Genomic DNA, 21,414 nt, shown 5'->3' on the forward strand with positions numbered 1-21,414 from the left:
GGCGGCTGCCAAGTCTCCTGGGGCGTGTGCTGGGCCCCCGTCAGAGGAGGAAGCAGCCTGGTAAACAGTGTGCCAGGCCTGAGATCTGGAGGCCTCCCACAGCCGGGTCCCTGTCCCGCCCAGGCCCCCCGAGGGAGGACGATGGTCGGGCAGTGGCGAGCGGGGTGGGGCTGGCGCCGAGCCTGCCCTTGGATGCCCCGGGGAAGGGCGCCGGGGGATGGGCTGCCCCTGGCCAGGTCTGAGGGACCGACCCAGCTCGGGGCTGTCGGGGGCAGAGAGAGAACCCCCCTCCGCCCTTTCCCTTCAGGTTCTTAGGGCTGGCCAAATCCTTCCCAAGACAGCTTGTCTGGAGAAAATCAGACCCAGCTGAAGAACATGTGTCCATGGGGGAAACCCGGGAAACTGAGTCTCCCCACACAATAGCAGAGATTCTCATCTTGCATCCTCTCCTGAGCTAATGACAAAGGTGGATGTCCCGGGTGGGCCTGTGGAATGGGAGAGGGGAGGAAGTCTATTGTCATGCAGAGGGACATGGAAAGACTTGTCTGAAGCTTATCCCCTACACTGGGGTCAGGTCGGGAAGGGACGGCACAGAGGTGAGCAGGAACCAACCGGCCTCTCTGTGGTGGGGCTGGCCCCGGGGCAGGCGTGGGGGTGATGGCTGGAAGTGGGATGGCGCGTGAGTTGGCACCAGCCAGCGGTGGAGGCGGAGACTCAGAGGTCAGGGATCTCTCTCTCTGTCTCTGTCTCTCTCTCTCTCCCTCAGGGAGCTGAGGAGAGTAAGGTGGCGCCCCCTGCCCACCTCGCCTACCTCTCCATGGGCCCTTCTTTCTCTGGCCGCTCCGGGAGCCCTGCGGGCTTGGGTTCAAGCCCCCACACACCGCACAGGCCAAGGGCGCATGCGCGACCGCCTGGGCCTAGGGCTGGCCTCGGGGGGGGGGGGGTCCTCAGTGAAGGCCCCGCCCTCCCTCCAGGCTCTGACCCAGCTGCAGCTCTTCCATCGCCGCCCTTCTGGACTCGGCTTCAGCTGTCTCCCTCCCCTCCCCCACTCCCACTCAGCTTGCAGGCCGCTTCCCTGCCTTGAAAGCATTGCTCTGGCCCTGAGGGCCACAGACCTACTGGGCTTCAAGCTCAAGGCTCTGCCTGGGCCTGCTGCTTCGGCCAGGGGCTCACTTTTTCCTGGAAAGAGAAGGCATGGCCTCACCCCACGCCTGCACTTTGCCACGGCAGGCAGCCCAGATGTAGGAAAGGCTCTGTGGAGTCAGAAGTGCCGAGACAGGCAGATGGCACCAGAGGGTTTGGGGGCCAGGGCGCAACTGGGCTAGCCCCTCCTCCCGGGAGTCGGGGAGGCCCGGCCTTCCTAGTGCCCAGGCCACGGCTCCGGGGAGAAACCCGCCATGGAGGGCACGCGGGAGGCCCTCTGCCTGAGGTGGCAGGTGTCACGCCAGGGCCACTGCAAGCCTGGCTCGGCTTGCCTGATTTCTCCAAAGGAGGCTGGCCGACCAGCCGAACCTGGCACCTGGGCCAGGCCCCTTCCAAGGGGACGAGTTGCAGAGGATAGAGCCCTGGGGGCGGCTGCCAAGTCTCCTGGGGCGTGTGCTGGGCCCCCGTCAGAGGAGGAAGCAGCCTGGTAAACGGTGTGCCAGGCCTGAGATCTGGAGGCCTCCCACAGCCGGGTCCCTGTCCCGCCCAGGCCCCCCGAGGGAGGACGATGGTCGGGCAGTGGCGAGCGGGGTGGGGCTGGCGCCGAGCCTGCCCTTGGATGCCCCGGGGAAGGGCGCCGGGGGATGGGCTGCCCCTGGCCAGGTCTGAGGGACCGACCCAGCTCGGGGCTGTCGGGGGCAGAGAGAGAACCCCCCTCCGCCCTTTCCCTTCAGGTTCTTAGGGCTGGCCAAATCCTTCCCAAGACAGCTTGTCTGGAGAAAATCAGACCCAGCTGAAGAACATGTGTCCATGGGGGAAACCCGGGAAACTGAGTCTCCGCACACAATAGCAGAGATTCTCATCTTGCATCCTCTCCTGAGCTAATGACAAAGGTGGATGTCCCGGGTGGGCCTGTGGAATGGGAGAGGGGAGGAAGTCTATTGTCATGCAGAGGGACATGGAAAGACTTGTCTGAAGCTTATCCCCTGCACTGGGGTCAGGTCGGGAAGGGACGGCACAGAGGTGAGCAGGAACCAACCGGCCTCTCTGTGGTGGGGCTGGCCCCGGGGCAGGCGTGGGGGTGATGGCTGGAAGTGGGATGGCGCGTGAGTTGGCACCAGCCAGCGGTGGAGGCAGAGACTCAGAGGTCAGGGATCTCTCTCTCTGTCTCTGTCTCTCTCTCTCTCCCTCAGGGAGCTGAGGAGAGTAAGGTGGCGCCCCCTGCCCACCTCGCCTACCTCTCCATGGGCCCTTCTTTCTCTGGCCGCTCCGGGAGCCCTGCGGGCTTGGGTTCAAGCCCCCACACACCGCACAGGCCAAGGGCGCATGCGCGACCGCCGGGGCCTTGGGCTGGCCTCGGGGGGGGGGGGGTCCTCAGTGAAGGCCCCGCCCTCCCTCCAGGCTCTGACCCAGCTGCAGCTCTTCCATCGCCGCCCTTCTGGACTCGGCTTCAGCTGTCTCCCTCCCCTCCCCCACTCCCACTCAGCTTGCAGGCCGCTTCCCTGCCTTGAAAGCATTGCTCTGGCCCTGAGGGCCACAGACCTACTGGGCTTCAAGCTCAAGGCTCTGCCTGGGCCTGCTGCTTCGGCCAGGGGCTCACTTTTTCCTGGAAAGACAAAGCCATGGCCTCACCCCACGCCTGCACTTTGCCACGGCAGGCAGCCCAGATGTAGGAAAGGCTCTGTGGAGTCAGAAGTGCCGAGACAGGCAGATGGCACCAGAGGGTTTGGGGGCCAGGGCGCAACTGGGCTAGCCCCTCCTCCCGGGAGTCGGGGAGGCCCGGCCTTCCTAGTGCCCAGGCCACGGCTCTGGGGAGAAACCCGCCATGGAGGGCACGCGGGAGGCCCTCTGCCTGAGGTGGCAGGTGTCACGCCAGGGCCACTGCAAGCCTGGCTCGGCTTGCCTGCTTTCTCCAAAGGAGGCTGGCTGACCAGCCGAACCTGGCACCTGGGCCAGGCCCCTTCCAAGGGGACGAGTTCCAGAGGATAGAGCCCTGGGGGCGGCTGCCAAGTCTCCTGGGGCGTGTGCTGGGCCCCCGTCAGAGGAGGAAGCAGCCTGGTAAACGGTGTGCCAGGCCTGAGATCTGGAGGCCTCCCACAGCCGGGTCCCTGTCCTGCCCAGGCCCCCCGAGGGAGGACGATGGTCGGGCAGTGGCGAGCGGGGTGGGGCTGGCGCCGAGCCTGCCCTTGGATGCCCCGGGGAAGGGCGCCGGGGGATGGGCTGCCCCTGGCCAGGTCTGAGGGACCGACCCAGCTCGGGGCTGTCGGGGGCAGAGAGAGAACCCCCCTCCGCCCTTTCCCTTCAGGTTCTTAGGGCTGGCCAAATCCTTCCCAAGACAGCTTGTCTGGAGAAAATCAGACCCAGCTGAAGAACATGTGTCCATGGGGGAAACCCGGGAAACTGAGTCTCCCCACACAATAGCAGAGATTCTCATCTTGCATCCTCTCCTGAGCTAATGACAAAGGTGGATGTCCCGGGTGGGCCTGTGGAATGGGAGAGGGGAGGAAGTCTATTGTCATGCAGAGGGACATGGAAAGACTTGTCTGAAGCTTATCCCCTGCACTGGGGTCAGGTCGGGAAGGGACGGCACAGAGGTGAGCAGGAACCAACCGGCCTCTCTGTGGTGGGGCTGGCCCCGGGGCAGGCGTGGGGGTGATGGCTGGAAGTGGGATGGCGCGTGAGTTGGCACCAGCCAGCGGTGGAGGCAGAGACTCAGAGGTCAGGGATCTCTCTCTCTGTCTCTGTCTCTCTCTCTCTCCCTCAGGGAGCTGAGGAGAGTAAGGTGGCGCCCCCTGCCCACCTCGCCTACCTCTCCATGGGCCCTTCTTTCTCTGGCCGCTCCGGGAGCCCTGCGGGCTTGGGTTCAAGCCCCCACACACCGCACAGGCCAAGGGCGCATGCGCGACCGCCGGGGCCTTGGGCTGGCCTCGGGGGGGGGGGTCCTCAGTGAAGGCCCCGCCCTCCCTCCAGGCTCTGACCCAGCTGCAGCTCTTCCATCGCCGCCCTTCTGGACTCGGCTTCAGCTGTCTCCCTCCCCTCCCCCACTCCCACTCAGCTTGCAGGCCGCTTCCCTGCCTTGAAAGCATTGCTCTGGCCCTGAGGGCCACAGACCTACTGGGCTTCAAGCTCAAGGCTCTGCCTGGGCCTGCTGCTTCGGCCAGGGGCTCACTTTTTCCTGGAAAGACAAAGCCATGGCCTCACCCCACGCCTGCACTTTGCCACGGCAGGCAGCCCAGATGTAGGAAAGGCTCTGTGGAGTCAGAAGTGCCGAGACAGGCAGATGGCACCAGAGGGTTTGGGGGCCAGGGCGCAACTGGGCTAGCCCCTCCTCCCGGGAGTCGGGGAGGCCCGGCCTTCCTAGTGCCCAGGCCACGGCTCCGGGGAGAAACCCGCCATGGAGGGCACGCGGGAGGCCCTCTGCCTGAGGTGGCAGGTGTCACGCCAGGGCCACTGCAAGCCTGGCTCGGCTTGCCTGCTTTCTCCAAAGGAGGCTGGCTGACCAGCCGAACCTGGCACCTGGGCCAGGCCCCTTCCAAGGGGACGAGTTCCAGAGGATAGAGCCCTGGGGGCGGCTGCCAAGTCTCCTGGGGCGTGTGCTGGGCCCCCGTCAGAGGAGGAAGCAGCCTGGTAAACGGTGTGCCAGGCCTGAGATCTGGAGGCCTCCCACAGCCGGGTCCCTGTTCTGCCCAGGCCCCCCGAGGGAGGACGATGGTCGGGCAGTGGCGAGCGGGGTGGGGCTGGCGCCGAGCCTGCCCTTGGATGCCCCGGGGAAGGGCGCCGGGGGATGGGCTGCCCCTGGCCAGGTCTGAGGGACCGACCCAGCTCGGGGCTGTCGGGGGCAGAGAGAGAACCCCCCTCCGCCCTTTCCCTTCAGCTTCTTAGGGCTGGCCAAATCCTTCCCAAGACAGCTTGTCTGGAGAAAATCAGACCCAGCTGAAGAACATGTGTCCATGGGGGAAACCCGGGAAACTGAGTCTCCCCACACAATAGCAGAGATTCTCATCTTGCATCCTCTCCTGAGCTAATGACCAAGGTGGATGTCCCGGGTGGGCCTGTGGAATGGGAGAGGGGAGGAAGTCTATTGTCATGCAGAGGGACATGGAAAGACTTGTCTGAAGCTTATCCCCTGCACTGGGGTCAGGTCGGGAAGGGACGGCACAGAGGTGAGCAGGAACCAACCGGCCTCTCTGTGGTGGGGCTGGCCCCGGGGCAGGCGTGGGGGTGATGGCTGGAAGTGGGATGGCGCGTGAGTTGGCACCAGCCAGCGGTGGAGGCAGAGACTCAGAGGTCAGGGATCTCTCTCTCTGTCTCTGTCTCTCTCTCTCTCCCTCAGGGAGCTGAGGAGAGTAAGGTGGCGCCCCCTGCCCACCTCGCCTACCTCTCCATGGGCCCTTCTTTCTCTGGCCGCTCCGGGAGCCCTGCGGGCTTGGGTTCAAGCCCCCACACACCGCACAGGCCAAGGGCGCATGCGCGACAGCCGGGGCCTAGGGATGGCCTCGGGGGGGGGGTTCCTCAGTGAAGGCCCCGCCCTCCCTCCAGGCTCTGACCCAGCTGCAGCTCTTCCATCGCCGCCCTTCTGGACTAGGCTTCAGCTGTCTCCCTCCCCTCCCCCACTCCCACTCAGCTTGCAGGCCGCTTCCCTGCCTTGAAAGCATTGCTCTGGCCCTGAGGGCCACAGACCTACTGGGCTTCAAGCTCAAGGCTCTGCCTGGGCCTGCTGCTTCGGCCAGGGGCTCACTTTTTCCTGAAAAGAGAAGGCATGGCCTCACCCCACGCCTGCACTTTGCCACGGCAGGCAGCCCAGATGTAGGAAAGGCTCTGTGGAGTCAGAAGTGCCGAGACAGGCAGATGGCACCAGAGGGTTTGGGGGCCAGGGCGCAACTGGGCTAGCCCCTCCTCCCGGGAGTCGGGGAGGCCCGGCCTTCCTAGTGCCCAGGCCACGGCTCCGGGGAGAAACCCGCCATGGAGGGCACGCGGGAGGCCCTCTGCCTGAGGTGGCAGGTGTCACGCCAGGGCCACTGCAAGCCTGGCTCGGCTTGCCTGCTTTCTCCAAAGGAGGCTGGCCGACCAGACGAACCAGGCACCTGGGCCAGGCCCCTTCCAAGGGGACGAGTTCCAGAGGATAGAGCCCTGGGGGCGGCTGCCAAGTCTCCTGGGGCGTGTGCTGGGCCCCCGTCAGAGGAGGAAGCAGCCTGGTAAACGGTGTGCCAGGCCTGAGATCTGGAGGCCTCCCACAGCCGGGTCCCTGTTCTGCCCAGGCCCCCCGAGGGAGGACGATGGTCGGGCAGTGGCGAGCGGGGTGGGGCTGGCGCCGAGCCTGCCCTTGGATGCCCCGGGGAAGGGCGCCGGGGGATGGGCTGCCCCTGGCCAGGTCTGAGGGACCGACGCAGCTCGGGGCTGTCGGGGGCAGAGAGAGAACCCCCCTCCGCCCTTTCCCTTCAGGTTCTTAGGGCTGGCCAAATCCTTCCCAAGACAGCTTGTCTGGAGAAAATCAGACCCAGCTGAAGAACATGTGTCCATGGGGGAAACCCGGGAAACTGAGTCTCCCCACACAATAGCAGAGATTCTCATCTTGCATCCTCTCCTGAGCTAATGACAAAGGTGGATGTCCCGGGTGGGCCTGTGGAATGGGAGAGGGGAGGAAGTCTATTGTCATGCAGAGGGACATGGAAAGACTTGTCTGAAGCTTATCCCCTGCACTGGGGTCAGGTCGGGAAGGGACGGCACAGAGGTGAGCAGGAACCAACCGGCCTCTCTGTGGTGGGGCTGGCCCCGGGGCAGGCGTGGGGGTGATGGCTGGAAGTGGGATGGCGCGTGAGTTGGCACCAGCCAGCGGTGGAGGCAGAGACTCAGAGGTCAGGGATCTCTCTCTCTGTCTCTGTCTCTCTCTCTCTCCCTCAGGGAGCTGAGGAGAGTAAGGTGGCGCCCCCTGCCCACCTCGCCTACCTCTCCATGGGCCCTTCTTTCTCTGGCCGCTCCGGGAGCCCTGCGGGCTTGGGTTCAAGCCCCCACACACCGCACAGGCCAAGGGCGCATGCGCGACCGCCGGGGCCTTGGGCTGGCCTCGGGGGGGGGGGGTCCTCAGTGAAGGCCCCGCCCTCCCTCCAGGCTCTGACCCAGCTGCAGCTCTTCCATCGCCGCCCTTCTGGACTCGGCTTCAGCTGTCTCCCTCCCCTCCCCCACTCCCACTCAGCTTGCAGGCCGCTTCCCTGCCTTGAAAGCATTGCTCTGGCCCTGAGGGCCACAGACCTACTGGGCTTCAAGCTCAAGGCTCTGCCTGGGCCTGCTGCTTCGGCCAGGGGCTCACTTTTTCCTGGAAAGACAAAGCCATGGCCTCACCCCACGCCTGCACTTTGCCACGGCAGGCAGCCCAGATGTAGGAAAGGCTCTGTGGAGTCAGAAGTGCCGAGACAGGCAGATGGCACCAGAGGGTTTGGGGGCCAGGGCGCAACTGGGCTAGCCCCTCCTCCCGGGAGTCGGGGAGGCCCGGCCTTCCTAGTGCCCAGGCCACGGCTCTGGGGAGAAACCCGCCATGGAGGGCACGCGGGAGGCCCTCTGCCTGAGGTGGCAGGTGTCACGCCAGGGCCACTGCAAGCCTGGCTCGGCTTGCCTGCTTTCTCCAAAGGAGGCTGGCTGACCAGCCGAACCTGGCACCTGGGCCAGGCCCCTTCCAAGGGGACGAGTTCCAGAGGATAGAGCCCTGGGGGCGGCTGCCAAGTCTCCTGGGGCGTGTGCTGGGCCCCCGTCAGAGGAGGAAGCAGCCTGGTAAACGGTGTGCCAGGCCTGAGATCTGGAGGCCTCCCACAGCCGGGTCCCTGTCCTGCCCAGGCCCCCCGAGGGAGGACGATGGTCGGGCAGTGGCGAGCGGGGTGGGGCTGGCGCCGAGCCTGCCCTTGGATGCCCCGGGGAAGGGCGCCGGGGGATGGGCTGCCCCTGGCCAGGTCTGAGGGACCGACCCAGCTCGGGGCTGTCGGGGGCAGAGAGAGAACCCCCCTCCGCCCTTTCCCTTCAGGTTCTTAGGGCTGGCCAAATCCTTCCCAAGACAGCTTGTCTGGAGAAAATCAGACCCAGCTGAAGAACATGTGTCCATGGGGGAAACCCGGGAAACTGAGTCTCCCCACACAATAGCAGAGATTCTCATCTTGCATCCTCTCCTGAGCTAATGACAAAGGTGGATGTCCCGGGTGGGCCTGTGGAATGGGAGAGGGGAGGAAGTCTATTGTCATGCAGAGGGACATGGAAAGACTTGTCTGAAGCTTATCCCCTGCACTGGGGTCAGGTCGGGAAGGGACGGCACAGAGGTGAGCAGGAACCAACCGGCCTCTCTGTGGTGGGGCTGGCCCCGGGGCAGGCGTGGGGGTGATGGCTGGAAGTGGGATGGCGCGTGAGTTGGCACCAGCCAGCGGTGGAGGCAGAGACTCAGAGGTCAGGGATCTCTCTCTCTGTCTCTGTCTCTCTCTCTCTCCCTCAGGGAGCTGAGGAGAGTAAGGTGGCGCCCCCTGCCCACCTCGCCTACCTCTCCATGGGCCCTTCTTTCTCTGGCCGCTCCGGGAGCCCTGCGGGCTTGGGTTCAAGCCCCCACACACCGCACAGGCCAAGGGCGCATGCGCGACCGCCGGGGCCTTGGGCTGGCCTCGGGGGGGGGGGTCCTCAGTGAAGGCCCCGCCCTCCCTCCAGGCTCTGACCCAGCTGCAGCTCTTCCATCGCCGCCCTTCTGGACTCGGCTTCAGCTGTCTCCCTCCCCTCCCCCACTCCCACTCAGCTTGCAGGCCGCTTCCCTGCCTTGAAAGCATTGCTCTGGCCCTGAGGGCCACAGACCTACTGGGCTTCAAGCTCAAGGCTCTGCCTGGGCCTGCTGCTTCGGCCAGGGGCTCACTTTTTCCTGGAAAGACAAAGCCATGGCCTCACCCCACGCCTGCACTTTGCCACGGCAGGCAGCCCAGATGTAGGAAAGGCTCTGTGGAGTCAGAAGTGCCGAGACAGGCAGATGGCACCAGAGGGTTTGGGGGCCAGGGCGCAACTGGGCTAGCCCCTCCTCCCGGGAGTCGGGGAGGCCCGGCCTTCCTAGTGCCCAGGCCACGGCTCCGGGGAGAAACCCGCCATGGAGGGCACGCGGGAGGCCCTCTGCCTGAGGTGGCAGGTGTCACGCCAGGGCCACTGCAAGCCTGGCTCGGCTTGCCTGCTTTCTCCAAAGGAGGCTGGCTGACCAGCCGAACCTGGCACCTGGGCCAGGCCCCTTCCAAGGGGACGAGTTCCAGAGGATAGAGCCCTGGGGGCGGCTGCCAAGTCTCCTGGGGCGTGTGCTGGGCCCCCGTCAGAGGAGGAAGCAGCCTGGTAAACGGTGTGCCAGGCCTGAGATCTGGAGGCCTCCCACAGCCGGGTCCCTGTTCTGCCCAGGCCCCCCGAGGGAGGACGATGGTCGGGCAGTGGCGAGCGGGGTGGGGCTGGCGCCGAGCCTGCCCTTGGATGCCCCGGGGAAGGGCGCCGGGGGATGGGCTGCCCCTGGCCAGGTCTGAGGGACCGACCCAGCTCGGGGCTGTCGGGGGCAGAGAGAGAACCCCCCTCCGCCCTTTCCCTTCAGCTTCTTAGGGCTGGCCAAATCCTTCCCAAGACAGCTTGTCTGGAGAAAATCAGACCCAGCTGAAGAACATGTGTCCATGGGGGAAACCCGGGAAACTGAGTCTCCCCACACAATAGCAGAGATTCTCATCTTGCATCCTCTCCTGAGCTAATGACCAAGGTGGATGTCCCGGGTGGGCCTGTGGAATGGGAGAGGGGAGGAAGTCTATTGTCATGCAGAGGGACATGGAAAGACTTGTCTGAAGCTTATCCCCTGCACTGGGGTCAGGTCGGGAAGGGACGGCACAGAGGTGAGCAGGAACCAACCGGCCTCTCTGTGGTGGGGCTGGCCCCGGGGCAGGCGTGGGGGTGATGGCTGGAAGTGGGATGGCGCGTGAGTTGGCACCAGCCAGCGGTGGAGGCAGAGACTCAGAGGTCAGGGATCTCTCTCTCTGTCTCTGTCTCTCTCTCTCTCCCTCAGGGAGCTGAGGAGAGTAAGGTGGCGCCCCCTGCCCACCTCGCCTACCTCTCCATGGGCCCTTCTTTCTCTGGCCGCTCCGGGAGCCCTGCGGGCTTGGGTTCAAGCCCCCACACACCGCACAGGCCAAGGGCGCATGCGCGACAGCCGGGGCCTAGGGATGGCCTCGGGGGGGGGGTTCCTCAGTGAAGGCCCCGCCCTCCCTCCAGGCTCTGACCCAGCTGCAGCTCTTCCATCGCCGCCCTTCTGGACTAGGCTTCAGCTGTCTCCCTCCCCTCCCCCACTCCCACTCAGCTTGCAGGCCGCTTCCCTGCCTTGAAAGCATTGCTCTGGCCCTGAGGGCCACAGACCTACTGGGCTTCAAGCTCAAGGCTCTGCCTGGGCCTGCTGCTTCGGCCAGGGGCTCACTTTTTCCTGAAAAGAGAAGGCATGGCCTCACCCCACGCCTGCACTTTGCCACGGCAGGCAGCCCAGATGTAGGAAAGGCTCTGTGGAGTCAGAAGTGCCGAGACAGGCAGATGGCACCAGAGGGTTTGGGGGCCAGGGCGCAACTGGGCTAGCCCCTCCTCCCGGGAGTCGGGGAGGCCCGGCCTTCCTAGTGCCCAGGCCACGGCTCCGGGGAGAAACCCGCCATGGAGGGCACGCGGGAGGCCCTCTGCCTGAGGTGGCAGGTGTCACGCCAGGGCCACTGCAAGCCTGGCTCGGCTTGCCTGCTTTCTCCAAAGGAGGCTGGCCGACCAGCCGAACCTGGCACCTGGGCCAGGCCCCTTCCAAGGGGACGAGTTCCAGAGGATAGAGCCCTGGGGGGCGGCTGCCAAGTCTCCTGGGGCGTGTGCTGGGCCCCCGTCAGAGGAGGAAGCAGCCTGGTAAACGGTGTGCCAGGCCTGAGATCTGGAGGCCTCCCACAGCCGGGTCCCTGTTCTGCCCAGGCCCCCCGAGGGAGGACGATGGTCGGGCAGTGGCGAGCGGGGTGGGGCTGGCGCCGAGCCTGCCCTTGGATGCCCCGGGGAAGGGCGCCGGGGGATGGGCTGCCCCTGGCCAGGTCTGAGGGACCGACCCAGCTCGGGGCTGTCGGGGGCAGAGAGAGAACCCCCCTCCGCCCTTTCCCTTCAGGTTCTTAGGGCTGGCCAAATCCTTCCCAAGACAGCTTGTCTGGAGAAAATCAGACCCAGCTGAAGAACATGTGTCCATGGGGGAAACCCGGGAAACTGAGTCTCCCCACACAATAGCAGAGATTCTCATCTTGCATCCTCTCCTGAGCTAATGACCAAGGTGGATGTCCCGGGTGGGCCTGTGGAATGGGAGAGGGGAGGAAGTCTATTGTCATGCAGAGGGACATGGAAAGACTTGTCTGAAGCTTATCCCCTGCACTGGGGTCAGGTCGGGAAGGGACGGCACAGAGGTGAGCAGGAACCAACCGGCCTCTCTGTGGTGGGGCTGGCCCCGGGGCAGGCGTGGGGGTGATGGCTGGAAGTGGGATGGCGCGTGAGTTGGCACCAGCCAGCGGTGGAGGCAGAGACTCAGAGGTCAGGGATCTCTCTCTCTGTCTCTGTCTCTCTCTCTCTCTTCCTCAGGGAGCTGAGGAGAGTAAGGTGGCGCCCCCTGCCCACCTCGCCTACCTCTCCATGGGCCCTTCTTTCTCTGGCCGCTCCGGGAGCCCTGCGGGCTTGGGTTCAAGCCCCCACACACCGCACAGGCCAAGGGCGCATGCGCGACCGCCTGGGCCTAGGGCTGGCCTCGGGGGGGGGGGTCCTCAGTGAAGGCCCCGCAATCCCTCCAGGCTCTGACCCAGCTGCAGCTCTTCCATCGCCGCCCTTCTGGACTCGGCTTCAGCTGTCTCCCTCACCTCCCCCACTCCCACTCAGCTTGCAGGCCGCTTCCCTGCCTTGAAAGCATTGCTCTGGCCCTGAGGGCCACAGACCTACTGGGCTTCAAGCTCAAGGCTCTGCCTGGGCCTGCTGCTTCGGCCAGGGGCTCACTTTTTCCTGGAAAGAGAAGGCATGGCCTCACCCCACGCCTGCACTTTGCCACGGCAGGCAGCCCAGATGTAGGAAAGGCTCTGTGGAGTCAGAAGTGCCGAGACAGGCAGATGGCACCAGAGGGTTTGGGGGCCTGGGCGCAACTGGGGCTAGCCCCTCCTCCCGGGAGTCGGGGAGGCCCGGCCTTCTAGTGCCCAGGCCACGGCTCCGGGGAGAAACCCGCCATGGAGGGCACGCGGGAGGCCCTCTGCCTGAGGTGGCAGGTGTCACGCCAGGGCCACTGCAAGCCTGGCTCGGCTTGCCTGCTTTCTCCAAAGGAGGCTGGCCGACCAGCCGAACCTGGCACCTGGGCCAGGCCCCTTCCAAGGGGACGAGTTCCAGAGGATAGAGCCCTGGGGGCGGCTGCCAAGTCTCCTGGGGCGTGTGCTGGGCCCCCGTCAGAGGAGGAAGCAGCCTGGTAAACGGTGTGCCAGGCCTGAGATCTGGAGGCCTCCCACAGCCGGGTCCCTGTCCCGCCCAGGCCCCCCCGAGGGAGGACGATGGTCGGGCAGTGGCGAGCGGGGTGGGGCTGGCGCCGAGCCTGCCCTTGGATGCCCCGGGGAAGGGCGCCGGGGGATGGGCTGCCCCTGGCCAGGTCTGAGGGACCGACCCAGCTCGGGGCTGTCGGGGGCAGAGAGAGAACCCCCCTCCGCCCTTTCCCTTCAGGTTCTTAGGGCTGGCCAAATCCTTCCCAAGACAGCTTGTCTGGAGAAAATCAGACCCAGCTGAAGAACATGTGTCCATGGGGGAAACCCGGGAAACTGAGTCTCCCCACACAATAGCAGAGATTCTCATCTTGCATCCTCTCCTGAGCTAATGACCAAGGTGGATGTCCCGGGTGGGCCTGTGGAATGGGAGAGGGGAGGAAGTCTATTGTCATGCAGAGGGGACATGGAAAGACTTGTCTGAAGCTTATCCCCTGCACTGGGGTCAGGTCGGGAAGGGACGGCACAGAGGTGAGCAGGAACCAACCGGCCTCTCTGTGGTGGGGCTGGCCCCGGGGCAGGCGTGGGGGTGATGGCTGGAAGTGGGATGGCGCATGAGTTGGCACCAGCCAGCGGTGGAGCAGAGACTCAGAGGTCAGGGATCTCTCTATCTGTCTCTGTCTCTCTCTCTCTCCTCAGGGAGCTGAGGAGAGTAAGGTGGCGCCCCCTGCCCACCCTCGCCTACCTCTCCATGGGCCCTTCTTTCTCTGGCCGCTCCGGGAGCCCTGCGGGCTTGGGTTCAAGCCCCCACACACCGCACAGGCCAAGGGCGCATGTGCGACCGCCGGGGCCTTGGGCTGGCCTCAGGGGGGGGGGTCCTGAGTGAAGGCCCCGCCCTCCCTCCAGGCTCTGACCCAGCTGCAGCTCTTCCATCGCCGCCCTTCTGGACCTCGGCTTCAGCTGTCTCCCTCCCCTCCCCCACTCCCACTCAGCTTGCAGGCCGCTTCCCTGCCTTGAAAGCATTGCTCTGGCCCTGAGGGCCACAGACCTACTGGGTTTCAAGCTCAAGGCTCTGCCTGGGCCTGCTGCTTCGGCCAGGGGCTCACTTTTTCCTGGAAAGACAAAGCCATGGCCTCACCCCACGCCTGCACTTTGCCACGGCAGGCAGCCCAGATGTAGGAAAGGCTCTGTGGAGTCAGAAGTGCCGAGACAGGCAGATGGCACCAGAGGGTTTGGGGGCCAGGGCGCAACTGGGCTAGCCCCTCCTCCCGGGAGTCGGGGAGGCCCGGCCTTCCTAGTGCCCAGGCAACGGCTCCGGGGAGAAACCCGCCATGGAGGGCACGCGGGAGGCCCTCTGCCTGAGGTGGCAGGTGTCACGCCAGGGCCACTGCAAGCCTGCTCGGCTTGCCTGCTTTCTCCAAAGGAGGCTGGCTGACCAGCCGAACCTGGCACCTGGGCCAGGCCCCTTCCAAGGGGACGAGTTCCAGAGGATAGAGCCCTGGGGGCGGCTGCCAAGTCTCCTGGGGCGTGTGCTGGGCCCCCGTCAGAGGAGGAAGCAGCCTGGTAAACGGTGTGCCAGGCCTGAGATCTGGAGGCCTCCCACAGCCGGGTCCCTGTCCTGCCCAGTCCCCCCGAGGGAGGACGATGGTCGGGCAGTGGCGAGCGGGGTGGGGCTGGCGCCGAGCCTGCCCTTGGATGCCCCGGGGAAGGGCGCCGGGGGATGGGCTGCCCCTGGCCAGGTCTGAGGGATCGACCCAGCTCGGGGCTGTCGGGGGCAGAGAGAGAACCCCCCTCCGCCCTTTCCCTTCAGGTCTTAGGGCTGGCCAAATCCTTCCCAAGACAGCTTGTCTGAGAAAATCAGACCCAGCTGAAGAACATGTGTCCATGGGGGAAACCCGGGAAACTGAGTCTCCCCACACAATAGCAGAGATTCTCATCTTGCATCCTCTCCTGAGCTAATGACCAAGGTGGATGTCCGGGTGGGCCTGTGGAATGGGAGAGGGGAGGAAGTCTATTGTCATGCAGAGGGACATGGAAAGACTTGTCTGAAGCTTATTCCCTGCACTGGGGTCAGGTCGGGGAAGGGACGGCACAGAGGTGAGCAGGAACCAACCGGCCTCTCTGTGGTGGGGCTGGCCCCGGGGCAGGCGTGGGGGTGATGGCTGGAAGTGGGATGGCGCGTGAGTTGGCACCAGCCAGCGGTGGAGGCAGAGACTCAGAGGTCAGGGATTCTCTCTCTCTGTCTCTGTCTCTCTCTTTCTCCCTCAGGGAGCTGAGGAGAGTAAGGTGGCGCCCCCTGCCCACCTCGCCTACCTCTCCATGGGCCCTTCTTTCTCTGGCCGCTCCGGGAGCCCTGCGGGCTTGGGTTCAAGCCCCCCACACACCGCACAGGCCAAGGGCGCATGCGCGACCGCCGGGGCCTTGGGCTGGCCTCGGGGGGGGGGGGTCCTCAGTGAAGGCCCCGCCCTCCGTCCAGGCTCTGACCCAGCTGCAGCTCTTCCATCGCCGCCCTTCTGGACTCGGCTTCAGCTGTCTCCCTCCCCTCCCCCACTCCCACTCAGCTTGCAGGCCGCTTCCCTGCCTTGAAAGCATTGCTCTGGCCCTGAGGGCCACAGACCTACTGGGCTTAAAGCTCAAGGCTCTGCCTGGGCCTGCTGCTTCGGCCAGGGGCTCACTTTTTCCTGGAAAGACAAATCCATGGCCTCACCCCACGCCTGCACTTTGCCACGGCAGGCAGCCCAGATGTAGGAAAGGCTCTGTGGAGTCAGAAGTGCCGAGACAGGCAGATGGCACCAGAGGGTTTGGGGGCCAGGGCGCAACTGGGCTAGCCCCTCCTCCCGGGAGTCGGGGAGGCCCGGCCTTCCTAGTGCCCAGGCCACGGCTCCGGGGAGAAACCCGCCATGGAGGGCACGCGGGAGGCCCTTGCCTGAGGTGGCAGGTGTCACGCCAGGGCCACTGCAAGCCTGGCTCGGCTTGCCTGCTTTCTCCAAAGGAGGCTGGCTGACCAGCCGAACCTGGCACCTGGGCCAGGCCCCTTCCAAGGGGACGAGTTCCAGAGGATAGAGCCCTGGGGGCGGCTGCCAAGTCTCCTGGGGCGTGTGCTGGGCCCCCGTCAGAGGAGGAAGCAGCCTGGTAAACGTTGTGCCAGGCCTGAGATCTGGAGGCCTCCCACAGCCAGGTCCCTGTCCTGCCCAGGCCCCCCGAGGGAGGACGATGGTCGGGCAGTGGCGAGCGGGGTGGGGCTGGCGCCGAGCCTGCCCTTGGATGCCCCGGGGAAGGGCGCCGGGGGATGGGCTGCCCCTGGCCAGGTCTGAGGGACCGACCCAGCTCGGGGCTGTCGGGGGCAGAGAGAGAACCCCCCTCCGACCTTTCCCTTCAGCTTCTTAGGGCTGGCCAAATCCTTCCCAAGACAGCTTGTCTGGAGAAAATCAGACCCAGCTGAAGAACATGTGTCCATGGGGGAAACCCGGGAAACTGAGTCTCCCCACACAATAGCAGAGATTCTCATCTTGCATCCTCTCCTGAGCTAATGACAAAGGTGGATGTCCCGGGTGGGCCTGTGGAATGGGAGAGGGGAGGAAGTCTATTGTCATGCAGAGGGACATGGAAAGACTTGTCTGAAGCTTATCCCCTGCACTGGGGTCAGGTCGGGAAGGGACGGCACAGAGGTGAGCAGGAACCAACCGGCCTCTCTGTGGTGGGGCTGGCCCCGGGGCAGGCGTGGGGGTGATGGCTGGAAGTGGGATGGCGCGTGAGTTGGCACCAGCCAGCGGTGGAGGCAGAGACTCAGAGGTCAGGGATCTCTCTCTCTGTCTCTGTCTCTCTCTCTCTCCCTCAGGGAGCTGAGGAGAGTAAGGTGGCGCCCCTGCCCACCTCGCCTACCTCTCCATGGGACCTTCTTTCTCTGGCCGCTCCGGGAGCCCTGCGGGCTTGGGTTCAAGCCCCCACACACCGCACAGGCCAAGGTCGCATGCGCGACCGCCGGGGCCTTGGGCTGGCCTCGGGGGGGGGGGGGGGTCCTCAGTGAAGGCCCCGCCCTCCCTCCAGGCTCTGACCCAGCTGCAGCTCTTCCATCGCCGCCCTTCTGGACTCGGCTTCAGCTGTCTCCCTCCCCTCCCCCACTCCCACTCAGCTTGCAGGCCGCTTCCCTTCCTTGAAAGCATTGCTCTGGCCCTGAGGGCCACAGACCTACTGGGCTTCAAGCTCAAGGCTCTGCCTGGGCCTGCTGCTTCGGCCAGGGGCTCACTTTTTCCTGGAAAGACAAAGCCATGGCCTCACCCCACGCCTGCACTTTGCCACAGCAGGCAGCCCAGATGTAGGAAAGGCTCTGTGGAGTCAGAAGTGCCGAGACAGGCAGATGGCACCAGAGGGTTTGGGGGCCAGGGCGCAACTGGGCTAGCCCCTCCTCCCGGGAGTCGGGGAGGCCCGGCCTTCCTAGTGCCCAGGCCACGGCTCCGGGGAGAAACCCGCCATGGAGGGCACGCGGGAGGCCCTCTGCCTGAGGTGGCAGGTGTCACGCCAGGGCCACTGCACGCCTGGCTCGGCTTGCCTGCTTTCTCCAAAGGAGGCTGGCTGACCAGCCGAACCTGGCACCTGGGCCAGGCCCCTTCCAAGGGGACGAGTTCCAGAGGATAGAGCCCTGGGGGCGGCTGCCAAGTCTCCTGGGGCGTGTGCTGGGCCCCCGTCAGAGGAGGAAGCAGCCTGGTAAACGGTGTGCCAGGCCTGAGATCTGGAGGCCTCCCACAGCCGGGTCCCTGTCCTGCCCAGGCCCCCCGAGGGAGGACGATGGTCGGGCAGTGGCGAGCGGGGTGGGGCTGGCGCCGAGCCTGCCCTTGGATGCCCCGGGGAAGGGCGCCGGGGGATGGGCTGCCCCCTGGCCAGGTCTGAGGGACCGACCCAGCTCGGGGCTGTCGGGGGCAGAGAGAGAACCCCCCTCCGCCCTTTCCCTTCAGCTTCTTAGAGCTGGCCAAATCCTTCCCAAGACAGCTTGTCTGGAGAAAATCAGACCCAGCTGAAGAACATGTGTCCATGGGGGAAACCCGGGAAACTGAGTCTCCCCACACAATAGCAGAGATTCTCATCTTGCATCCTCTCCTGAGCTAATGACAAAGGTGGATGTCCCGGGTGGGCCTGTGGAATGGGAGAGGGGAGGAAGTCTATTGTCATGCAGAGGGACATGGAAAGACTTGTCTGAAGCTTATCCCCTGCACTGGGGTCAGGTCGGGAAGGGACGGCACAGAGGTGAGCAGGAACCAACCGGCCTCTCTGTGGTGGGGCTGGCCCCGGGGCAGGCGTGGGGGTGATGGCTGGAAGTGGGATGGCGCGTGAGTTGGCACCAGCCAGCGGTGGAGGCAGAGACTCAGAGGTCAGGGATCTCTCTCTCTGTCTCTGTCTCTCTCTCTCTCCCTCAGGGAGCTGAGGAGAGTAAGGTGGCGCCCCCTGCCCACCTCGCCTACCTCTCCATGGGACCTTCTTTCTCTGGCCGCTCCGGGAGCCCTGCGGGCTTGGGTTCAAGCCCCCACACACCGCACAGGCCAAGGAAGCATGCGCGACCCCCGGGGCCTTGGGCTGGCCTCGGGGGGGGGGGGTCCTCAGTGAAGGCCCCGCCCTCCGTCCAGGCTCTGACCCAGCTGCAGCTCTTCCATCGCCGCCCTTCTGGACTCGGCTTCAGCTGTCTCCCTCCCCTCCCCCACTCCCACTCAGCTTGCAGGCCGCTTCCCTGCCTTGAAAGCATTGCTCTGGCCCTGAGGGCCACAGGACCTACTGGGCTTCAAGCTCAAGGCTCTGCCTGGGCCTGCTGCTTCGGCCAGGGGGCTCACTTTTTCCTGGAAAGACAAAGCCATGGCCTCACCCCACGCCTGCACTTTGCCACGGCAGGCAGCCCAGATGTAGGAAAGGCTCTGTGGAGTCAGAAGTGCCGAGACAGGCAGATGGCACCAGAGGGTTTGGGGGCCAGGGCGCAACTGGGCTAGCCCCTCCTCCCGGGAGTCGGGGAGGCCCGGCCTTCCTAGTGCCCAGGCCACGGCTCCGGGGAGAAACCCGCCATGGAGGGCACGCGGGAGGCCCTCTGCCTGAGGTGGCAGGTGTCACGCCAGGGCCACTGCAAGCCTGGCTCGGCTTGCCTGCTTTCTCCAAAGGAGGCTGGCTGACCAGCCGAACCTGGCACCTGGGCCAGGCCCCTTCAAGGGGACGAGTTCCAGAGGATAGAGCCCTGGGGGCGGCTGCCAAGTCTCCTGGGGCGTGTGCTGGGCCCCCGTCAGAGGAGGAAGCAGCCTGGTAAACGTTGTGCCAGGCCTGAGATCTGGAGGCCTCCCACAGCCAGGTCCCTGTCCTGCCCAGGCCCCCCGAGGGAGGACGATGGTCGGGCAGTGGCGAGCGGGGTGGGCTGGCGCCGAGCCTGCCCTTGGATGCCCGGGGAAGGGCGCCGGGGGATGGGCTGCCCCTGGCCAGGTCTGAGGGACCGACCCAGCTCGGGGCTGTCGGGGGCAGAGAGAGAACCCCCCTCCGACCTTTCCCTTCAGCTTCTTAGGGCTGGCCAAATCCTTCCCAAGACAGCTTGTCTGGAGAAAATCAGACCCAGCTGAAGAACATGTGTCCATGGGGGAAACCCGGGAAACTGAGTCTCCCCACACAATAGCAGAGATTCTCATCTTGCATCCTCTCCTGAGCTAATGACAAAGGTGGATGTCCCGGGTGGGCCTGTGGATGGGAGAGGGGAGGAAGTCTATTGTCATGCAGAGGGACATGGAAAGACTTGTCTGAAGCTTATCCCCTGCACTGGGGTCAGGTCGGGAAGGGACGGCACAGAGGTGAGCAGGAACCAACCGGCCTCTCTGTGGTGGGGCTGGCCCCCGGGGCAGGCGTGGGGGTGATGGCTGGAAGTGGGATGGCGCGTGAGTTGGCACCAGCCAGCGGTGGAGGCAGAGACTCAGAGGTCAGGGATCTCTCTCTCTGTCTCTGTCTCTCTCTCTCTCTTCCTCAGGGAGCTGAGGAGAGTAAGGTGGCGCCCCCTGCCCACCTCGCCTACCTCTCCATGGGCCCTTATTTCTCTGGCCGCTCCGGGAGCCCTGCGGGCTTGGGTTCAAGTCCCCACACACCGCACAGGCCAAGGTCGCATGCGCGACCGCCGTGGCCTAGGGCTGGCCTCGGGGGGGGGGGGGGTCCTCAGTGAAGGCCCCGCCCTCCCTCCAGGCTCTGACCCAGCTGCAGCTCTTCCATCGCCGCCCTTCTGGACTCGGCTTCAGCTGTCTCCCTCCCCTCCCCCACTCCCACTCAGCTTGCAGGCCGCTTCCCTTCCTTGAAAGCATTGCTCTGGCCCTGAGGGCCACAGACCTACTGGGCTTCAAGCTCAAGGCTCTGCCTGGGCCTGCTGCTTCGGCCAGGGCTCACTTTTTCCTGGAAAGACAAAGCCATGGCCTCACCCCACGCCTGCACTTTGCCACAGCAGGCAGCCCAGATGTAGGAAAGGCTCTGTGGAGTCAGAAGTGCCGAGACAGGCAGATGGCACCAGAGGGTTTGGGGGCCAGGGCGCAACTGGGCTAGCCCCTCCTCCCGGGAGTCGGGGAGGCCCGGCCTTCCTAGTGCCCAGGCCACGGCTCCGGGAGAAACCCGCCATGGAGGGCACGGCGGGAGGCCCTCTGCCTGAGGTGGCAGGTGTCACGCCAGGGCCACTGCACGCCTGGCTCGGCTTGCCTGCTTTCTCCAAAGGAGGCTGGCTGACCAGCCGAACCTGGCACCTGGGCCAGGCCCCTTCCAAGGGGACGAGTTCCAGAGGATAGAGCCCTGGGGGCGGCTGCCAAGTCTCCTGGGGCGTGTGCTGGGCCCCCGTCAGAGGAGGAAGCAGCCTGGTAAACGGTGTGCCAGGCCTGAGATCTGGAGGCCTCCCACAGCCGGGTCCCTGTCCTGCCCAGGCCCCCCGAGGGAGGACGATGGTCGGGCAGTGGCGAGCGGGGTGGGGCTGGCGCCGAGCCTGCCCTTGGATGCCCCGGGGAAGGGCGCCGGGGGATGGGCTGCCCCTGGCCAGGTCTGAGGGACCGACCCAGCTCGGGGCTGTCGGGGGCAGAGAGAGAACCCCCCTCCGCCCTTTCCCTTCAGCTTCTTAGAGCTGGCCAAATCCTTCCCAAGACAGCTTGTCTGGAGAAAATCAGACCCAGCTGAAGAACATGTGTCCATGGGGGAAACCCGGGAAACTGAGTCTCCCCACACAATAGCAGAGATTCTCATCTTGCATCCTCTCCTGAGCTAATGACAAAGGTGGATGTCCCGGTGGGGGCCTGTGGAATGGGAGAGGGGAGGAAGTCTATTGTCATGCAGAGGGACATGGAAAGACTTGTCTGAAGCTTATCCCCTGCACTGGGGTCAGGTCGGGAAGGGACGGCACAGAGGTGAGCAGGAACCAACCGGCCTCTCTGTGGTGGGGCTGGCCCCGGGGCAGGCGTGGGGGTGATGGCTGGAAGTGGGATGGCGCGTGAGTTGGCACCAGCCAGCGGTGGAGGCAGAGACTCAGAGGTCAGGGATCTCTCTCTCTGTCTCTGTCTCTCTCTCTCTCCCTCAGGGAGCTGAGGAGAGTAAGGTGGCGCCCCCTGCCCACCTCGCCTACCTCTCCATGGGACCTTCTTTCTCTGGCCGCTCCGGGAGCCCTGCGGGCTTGGGTTCAAGCCCCCACACACCGCACAGGCCAAGGAAGCATGCGCGACCCCCGGGGCCTTGGGCTGGCCTCGGGGGGGGGGGTCCTCAGTGAAGGCCCCGCCCTCCCTCCAGGCTCTGACCCAGCTGCAGCTCTTCCATCGCG

This window comes from Diceros bicornis, unplaced genomic scaffold (genome assembly GCF_020826845.1).
Source record: "Diceros bicornis minor isolate mBicDic1 unplaced genomic scaffold, mDicBic1.mat.cur scaffold_56_ctg1, whole genome shotgun sequence".
NCBI lineage: Eukaryota > Metazoa > Chordata > Mammalia > Perissodactyla > Rhinocerotidae > Diceros > Diceros bicornis.